The following is an 8,973-nucleotide window of genomic DNA, read 5'->3' as shown; positions in this document are numbered from 1 at the left end:
TGGATTTGACTAATGATTACCCAGGGTTTCATTAGGAGGCTTTATAGGAGTCCAGGCAGGAGATGATGGCGGCGGCAAAGAAAGAGAAGGCGAGCTGCTGGAGATTTATTTGGAGGGTCAACAGAACTTGCTGATGAACTGTATGGGGGCGTGGTCTCCACATCCTGTAATGCCGCTGCATCCTTGCAGCCCAGGCCTCCTAACCTGGGATCCGTGTGTCGCAGGAGATCCATGAATGCACCTCAGGAGTCCACAGCCCCTCTGAAAATGTACAAACGACTGTGTGTCTGAGCATTATCTTGGCGGAGGTGGGGCCCATGGTTTTCATCAGGTTCTCAAAGGTCATAGCAACACCGACAAATGTTAAAGGCAAGTGAAGCTGGGTGAGGGGCACCTCGGGGTTTGTCATGCTCTTTATTTTTGTGTTTGCTTGGAAATTTTCATGATAAACTGTTCAAAATATTGGTGTGCCAACTGTGCAATAGAAGCAAAGAATGATTATTGTGGCAGACCTTTTGAAAGCCACGTTGCTACATCTTATGCCTCGTGGTCGGTCTGTTGTCACTTAAGATCCTGAGGTGTTCTTGCCAGATTGGTACAGCACCTGCCCTCCCCTACGTGGCTTTAGTGGCCACTGTGTTTCTTCTCCAAGTGGACCGCCCTCCACTGAGTTTCATGTTCTGAATTTCACAAATACAGAGTATATTAAGGTCACTTGAAACAAAGAGCACAGGTGCTGGGGTCTGAGGGTCCTGACTTGGAAACTCAGCTTCCTCAGTAACTGTGTGACCTTGCAAAACAACCTGAATTCTGAGCATCGAATTCTTCTGTGTAAAAGAGGATTTGTATTTGCTCATCAGGTGACTGGTGTTTAAATAAGAAGATGTGTGTAAAACACATATCCCAGCCCTGCGTAAATAAACATGAGCCTGGCACTGCTCCCCTTTTCAAGTTGTGGGAAAATCAACACAAAATTGGCGAGCACGGTTTTCGCTTCCATCATTCAACTGGTTGAGGTAGGATTTTATTTTTATTTTATCTTTAAAAAATTACTATTGAAATGTAGTCGATTTACAATGTTGTGTTATTTTCAAGTGTATAGCAAAGTGATTCAGTTATATATACATCTATTCTTTTTCAGATTCTTTTCCATTATAGGTTATTATAAGAAATTGAGTAGAGTTCCCTGTGCTATACAGTAGGTCCTTGTTGGTTATCTGTTTTATATATAGTAGTGTGTATATTTTAATCCCAACTTTTAATTTGTCCCTCCCGCACCTGTCCCCTTTAGTAACCATAAGTTTGTTTTCCATGTCTGTGAGTCAAAGTAGGATTTTATAAATGTATAGGAAGTTGCAAACACTCCTCTTTTTTTAAAAAAATTATTTATTTATTTATTTATTTATGGCTGTGTTGGGTCTTCGTTTCTTTGCGAGGCCCTTCTCTCTAGTTGTGGCAAGCGGGGGCCACTCTTCATCGCGGTGCGCGGGCCTCTCACTATCGCGGCCTCTCTTGTTGCGGAGCACAGGCTCCAGACGCGCAGGCTCAGTAATTGTGGTTCACGGGCCCAGTCGCTCCGCGGCATGTGGGATCTTCCCAGACCAGGGCTCGAACCCGTGTCCCCTGCATTGGCAGGCAGATTCTCAACCACTGCGCCACCAGGGAAGCCCCCAAAGTAGGACTTTAATGTGAACGTAATGAGAGGACTGTGGAAAGCCATTTGTTATATTGAATGTCTCACCTCCAACTGGCAATAAGCACTGCCAAGGTCAAGTAGCTCTGTCGAGTTGGGCTGACACCCCGTTTCCCCTGACTCTGCTGAAATAACTGCAGCGTGTCTTTGAGGTATAGTTATCTCACTGATTCAGTTCTGCTTTTGACGAAATCAGAGGTGTTCGCCTCCTGGCCCCGTGGGCAGCTTGCAGAGTCCGCACCTTGGCTGGCTTCCCCACCTCAGCCCTCTTCCCTCTGGTGACATCACAGGCTGCTCCTGGGGAATCCCCCTGCCTCTCCTCTGCTGCTCCAGACAGGTCAGCCTCCGGTACCTGGTTCTTCCCTTGTTCTCCGCTTGGCTTCCCTTTCCTCTCCTGCAGCTGCTCCCCCACCAAAGCCAAAAGATAAAATAAATAAATTAATTAATTTTAAAAACCCAAAAACATTTCTCTCCACTATGCAAGTGAGATCAGGGTTTCTACAGTCTCCTCTCTCTCTCTCTTTTTTAAAATAAATTTATTTATTTATTTATTTTTGGTTGCGTTGGGTCTTTGTTGCTGTGTGCGGGCTTTTCTCTAGTTGCGGCGAGCGGGGGCTACTCTTCGTTGTGGTGCGTGGACCTCTCATTGTGGTGGCTTTTCTCGTTGCGGAGCACGGGCTCTAGGCGCACGGGCTTCGGTAGTTGTGGCTTGCGGGCTCTAGAACACAGGCTTAGTAGTTGTGGCGCTCGGGCTTAGTTGCTCTGCGGCATGTGGGCTCTTCCCGGACCAGGGCTCGAACCCATGTCCCCTGGATTGGCAGGCGGATTCTTAACCACTGTGCCACCAGGGCAGCCCACCACATTGGATTTTGATTTGGGTCAAGTCAGATGGGAAGTCATTAGAAAGCTTTGAATTGGAGCATGACTTTTGCTGGCTTAAATACTGAAGGTATATTAATGCAGAATAAGTTATAGATGGGCAAGAGTGGAAACAGATCATGTATGATCTGTTGCAGTGGTCCATAAAGGAAGGAGGCTATCAGGAGGCTGGGATCAGGGCAGGTTAGTGGTGGAGGAGGTGAGAGGTAGTCAGAACCAGCATACACTTTGAAGAAGGAGCTGACAGGATTTGCTACCAGGTCAAATGTGAGGTGTTGATAGAAATACAAGGGTCAAGGATGACTCCAAAGTTTTGGCCTGAGCAAGTGGATACACAGAGCTGCCATTTCCTGAGATGGGGACTACCAGGTGAGGAACAAGTTTTGCAAAGATTAAGTTTGAGATGCATATTAACCATCCAGTGAGGATGTGGAGTAGGCAGTTGGGCATATGAGTCTGGAGGTCAGGGCAGAAGACATAAATTTGAGAGTCATTAGTGTAGAGATGGTACTTAAAGCCTTTAGAGTGGATGAGATCACCCAGGAGTATAAAGGTAGAAAGATAGAAAAGAGGTCTAAAGTCTGGGTCCTGGGACACCTCCATGTTTAGAAGTCAGGAAGAGGACAGTGAACCAGTTATGGGGATGAGAAGGAGTGACCAGTGAGGATGGAAGAAGACCAGGAGAATGTAGTGTCCTGGAAGCCAAATGAAGGAAATGTCTTGAGGAGGAAGTGGTTGCCTAGGGTGTGGGAGGAATTAAATAATAAAGTAAAAAGCACTTGAAATTTTCAGGGCTACTGGAGTGAGGAGGTGAGGAGTTTAGGTACAGAGAAAGAGAAGACATGAAGTCAGTGGAGACAGCTGAAGGTCCCAGGAACATGGCAGGACATCAAGGTCCATGAAGGAACATCATCAATGAGAAGTCCCCATGTGGTGGAGAATGGCCAGCACCTTCCTAGGGACAGTAATATCTGGTGTAAATTTGAAGTTATTTCCTGCTGTGATGTGATTGGCTTTCATTGCCTCTAAACATCGGTATAAGTCCGCTCTATGTGGCTGCCATGCATTAGTGACACTTTGCACAGATGAAGGAACAGAGACAGTCATGTTGAAAGGCTGCAGCTGCCCAAGAAGGTGAAATGCTTAGAGGGATAAACAGGAAAACAGAGTGAGAGGTGACCAGGAGAAATGGAACCTCCCTGAGGCCCCTTGGAGACCTTGGGGGGAGGCGCTGGACTTCCCTTTGTTTGTGGGATGGAGTCATTAGCATTCTACTTAGATATTAAAGGAAAAGATGAACTGTGCATGCTGGAGGACGTGGGGTCACCTGAGTAGCAAATATAAACCGAAAAGTGTATAAGGGTATATGTGCGGGCATGTCCTTAGCAGCATTTTTTTATACTAACAAAGATTGGGAGGCAGCTTGGTTGTCTGACGGTGAGAGAGTGACTAAGTAGGTTAATAATGCTTCTTTTTAATGCAGCCATTAGAAATGATGACAAGGGCACATATTTGTTGAATGAGAGAAGCAGGTTTCAAAATAGCATGTTTAGTGGGATCCTAGTTTTGTAAGTAATATGTGCATATCTATGTGTGTGCAAGGAGAAACATTAAAACCATATTAACGGGCTTCCCTGGTGGCACAGTGGTTAAGAATCTGCCTGCCAATGCAGGGGACACAGGTTCGAGCCCTGGTCCGGGAAGATCCCACATGCCGCAGAGCAATTAAGCCCGTGTGCCACAACTACTGAGCCCACGTGCCACAACTGCTGAAGCCTGCATGCCTAGAGCCCATGTTCCGCAACAAGAGAAGACACCGCAATGAGTAGCCTGTGCACCGCAATGAAGAGTAATGCCTGCTCACCGCAACTAGCGAAAGCCTGCGTGCAGCAACAAAGACCCAATGCAGTCAAAAATAAATAAATTTATTAAAAAAAACATATTAACCAATATATTTGAAATGGTCCCTGAGTGGTGGAATTATGGGTGACTTTTTTTTCTCCTTTGTACTTTTCTGTATTTTCTAAGATTTTTTTTTTTTTTACAGTGAATATTACTTTTATGATTAGAGAAAGTAATAAACGTTTAAGGAAGAAGTCATTGTTTTATGACTTGGCCATTCATGAACACTCTCCCTACTTTTCTTGATTATACATTAGTTAACAACAAAGAGATTAAAAAAGCTTCTAGGGGGCTTCCCCAGTGGCGCAGTGGTTAAGAATCCATCTGCCAATGCAGGGGACACGGGTTCAAGCCGTGGTCTGGGAAGATCCCACATGCCACGGAGCAACTAAGCCTATGTGCCACAACTACTGAGCCTGTGCTCTAGAGCCCATGAGCCACAACTCCTGAGCCTGCGTGACACAGCTACTGAAGCCCATGTGCCTAGAGCCCGTGCTCCACAAGAGAAAACACTGCAATGAGAAGCCTGCGCACTGCAACTAGAGAAAGCCTGCGCGCAGCAACGAAGACCCAATGCAGCCAAGAAACCCCAAAAATAAATAAATAAATTTTAAAAAAAGCTTCTAGGTTCAAAATTTACCTGTGGATAATACAGACATGTGTAACTGAGATGATTCTGGGACAGTTGGATGTGTTCTGAGTTCTTGTGGTAGATCTGTTCTAGGAGAAAAAATGATTGCCAAGGCAGAGATATTAGTCTCCAGGTTGCCATTTACTATTCTCTGGTCTGGATCTAAGATCAAAAGACTGTAGGAGACTTGCTGGCTTCACTATGGAGCTTGGAGAAGGCAGATGTACAGTTGTCTTGATGGTAGATGGCGTGCTTTAGAGATGGACATTCCTGCTCCCTTCATCTCCTCACAGAGCCCAGCTGGACAGCTGTTTCCCTTTAGGTGCATATCATCAATCCTGCTGTTTGTGCAAAGCAATCCTGACAGGGTGGTACAGCATGGTTCATTGCTCCAGGTGTACACAACGAAATCATCAATCATTAACATAAAAAAACCTATGTTCCCAGGTGCTGGGCAATGCTTGATCATGGCTCTAGGTTCCCTTGGAGACATGCAAGGAGTGAGCAACCAGACATACTGTGTTACTCCTTTTATTTAAAAATTTATTTATTTTTGGCTATGTTGGGTCTTCGTTGCTATGCGCGGGCTTTCTCTAGTTGCGGCGAGCAGGGGCTACTCTTCCTTGCGGTGCACGGGCTTCTCATTGCAGTGGCTTTTCTTGTTGCAGAGCACGGGCTCTAGGCGTGCTGGCTTCAGTAGTTGTGGCACAGGGGCTCAGTAGTTGTGGCTTGCGGGCTCTAGAGTGCAGGCTCAGTAGTTGTGGTGCACGGGCTTAGTTGCTCCGCAGCATGTGGGATCTTCCCGGACCAGGGCTCGAACCTGTGTCCCCTGCATTGGCAGGCAGATTCTTAACCACTGAGCCACCAGGGAAGTCCCTGTGTTACTCTTTCCTACCCTCCTATTGTCCAGGTTTGCACCAGAGAAGGGCAGCAACTTAGTCTCTCAGATTCCCAAGTTCAGTACTCCCAGGGAAGGGCTCTGATTCATGCATCTTGTGTTGTGTGCTCATTTCTGGGCCAATCAGGTGATAGTATGTGTGCATGGGTGTGTGTGTGCATGTGCCAATCTCTGTGGAGTTGAAATGAAAGCTGCCTGTTGGAGGTTGGCTTCTCCAGGGAGCTGATTCTGAGATGGAGTTTAGTGTGTAGGATGTTAATTAAGAAGTGCTCTTGGCAATTAGGCAAGCAAAAGAAATAAAAGGTATCCAAAACAAAAAGGAAGAAGTAAAATTGTCTTTGTGTGCAGATGATATTATCTTATATATAGAAAATCCTAAAGACTCCACAAAAAACTGCTGGCAGTAATCAACAGATTCAGGAAAGTTGCAGGATACAAAGTTGACACACAGAAAACAGTTGGATTTTTATATACTAACAACAAAACATCTGAAAAAGAAAAAAAAAATCCTGTTCATAATAGCATCAGAACTATAAAATACTTAGGAATAAATTTAACCAAGGGGTTGAAAGATGTGTATACTGAAATCTATAAGACTTTGATGAAAGAAATTGAAGACACAAATAAATAGAAAGATTCTGTGCTCATGGATTGGAAAAATTAATATTGTTAAAATGTCCATACTACCCAAAGCAATCTATAGATTCAGTGCAATCTCTATCAAAATTCCAATGGCATTTTTCACAGAAATAGAAAAAACAATCCTGGGACTTCCCTGGCAGTCCAGTGGTTAAGACTGCATGCTTCCAATGCAGGGGGTGTGGGTTTGATCCCTGGTCGGGGAACTAAGATCGCACATGCCGTGTGGCATGGCCAAAAAAAAAAAGAGAAAAAAATCCTAAAATATGTATGAAAGGTGGAGCCACAAAAGATCCCCAATAGCCAAAGCAATTCTGAGAGAGAAGAACAAAGTTGGAGGCATCGTATTCCCTGATTTCAAACTATACTATAAAGCTATAGTAATCAAAACAGTATGGTACTGCTGTAAAAATAGACACATAGACCAATGCAACAGAATTGAGAGCCTGGAAATAAACTCACACATGTATGGTCAACTAATATTTGACAAGGGAGCCAAGAATACTCAATGGGGAAAGAACAGTTTTTCAACAAATGGTATTGGGAAAACTGGATAACCACATGTAGAAGAATGAAATTGGATCCCTGTCTTACACCACTAAGAAAAATTAACTCAAAATGGATTAAAGACTTAAACATAAGACCTAAAACTGTAAAACTCCTGGAGGAAAATGTAGGGAAAAAGCTCCTGGACATTGGTCTTGGCAGTGATTTCCTGGATATGATACCAAAAGCTCAAGCAACAAAATAAAAAGTAAACAAGTGAGACTACAGCAACCTAAAAAGCTTCTACACAGCCAAAGAAACAATCAACAAAATGAAAAGGCAGCCTACGGAATGGAAGAAAATATTTGCAAATCATAGATCTGATGGGGTTAATATCAAAAATATATAAAGAACTCACACAGTAGCAAAACCCAACAAAGTCCAATTAAAAAATGGGCAAAGGACCTGAATAGACATTTTTTGAAAGAAAACATAAAAAAGGCCAACAGACATATGAAAAGGTGCTTGACATCATTAATTATCAGGGAAATGTAAATCAAAATCACAGTGAGATATCACCTCACACCCATTAGAATGGCTTTTATCAAGAAGACAAGAGTTAAGAGTTGGTGAGGATGTGGAGCAAAGGAAACCCTCGTGTACTGTTGGTGGGAATGTAAATTGGTATAGCCATTTTGAAAAGCAGTATGGAGGTTCTTCAAAAAACTAAAAATAGAACTACCATATGAACCAGCAATCCTACTTCTGCATATGTCCCCTAAGGAGATGAAATCCGTATCTCAAAAAGATATCTGCACTCCTATGTTCATTGCAGCGTTATTCACATTAGCCAAGATATGGAAACAACCAAAGTATCCCTTAATGGATGAATGGATAAAGATGTGATACACGCACGCATACACACACATATTCAGCCATGAGAAAGAAGGAAATCCTGTCATTTGTGAAACTTGGATTAACCTTGAGGGCATTATGCTAAGTGAAATAAGTCAGACAGAGAAAGACAAATACTGTGTGATATCACTTATCTGTGGAATCTAAGAAAGCTGAAGAGACGCAAGAGGGAAGAGATGTGGGGATATATGTATATGTATAACTGATTCACTTTGTTATAAAGCAGAAACTAACACACCATTGTAAAGCAATTATACTCCAATAAAGATGTTAAAAAAAAAAAAAAAAAAGAAAGCTGAACTCAGAGAAACAGAGAGTAGAATGGTGGTTACCAGGGGCTGGGGTTGGGAGAAATGGGGAGATGTTAGTCAAAGGGTATAAACTTCCAGTTATAGGATTAACAGGTTCTGGGGATCTAATGTACAACATGATGATTAGAGCTAATAATACTGTATTATATATTTGAATGTTGCTAGGAGAGTAGATCTTAAATGTTTTCACCACAACAAAGAAGTAGTAATTATGTGATAGGTTGGAGGTGTTGGCTAATGCTAAAATGCTAAAATATGCGTTTTGCAATATTCAAATATATCAAGTCAGCACATCATACACCTTCAATTACACAACGTTATATGTCAGTTATATCTCAGTAAAGCTGGGAAAAGTGCTCTTGAAATCACCTGTGGAGGGGAGGGGAAGAAAGCAGGACTGGGAAGAGGGAGAAGTTAAGCTCAAATGCAAGGCTGGTGACAGACTTGGCTGACCCTACAGGGAGTGCTGGAGTTAGAATAGCCCTGCAGAGTTGTCCAGAGCTGGGTGGATATGGCCAGAACTTTATACCCCTGCATTGATCAGTCATTGGATGTGGGCTGCCCTGGTGGTTCTCTGCAGCTGAGGCAGACCCCGGAGGGCTGATACATAAGGGCTGTC

At 43.6% G+C, this 8,973-nt stretch overlaps 1 long non-coding RNA gene across 1 annotated transcript in view; it reads left to right on the top strand.

The window, feature by feature from the left end:
* Window positions 1-874: 874 nt before the first annotated feature.
* LOC132356944 (uncharacterized) overlaps window positions 875-8,973 on the top strand; it is a 170,872-nt gene continuing 162,773 nt past the window's right edge. Inside the window, exon 1 of the long non-coding RNA XR_009500148.1 lies at window positions 875-1,016. This is a non-coding gene — a long non-coding RNA (uncharacterized LOC132356944). The remainder of the gene's footprint in view (window positions 1,017-8,973) is intronic.

The sequence above is a fragment of the Balaenoptera ricei genome, chromosome X (assembly GCF_028023285.1).
Source record: "Balaenoptera ricei isolate mBalRic1 chromosome X, mBalRic1.hap2, whole genome shotgun sequence".
Taxonomy (NCBI): Eukaryota; Metazoa; Chordata; class Mammalia; order Artiodactyla; family Balaenopteridae; genus Balaenoptera; species Balaenoptera ricei.
This window is presented reverse-complemented; position numbering and strand designations above follow the sequence as displayed.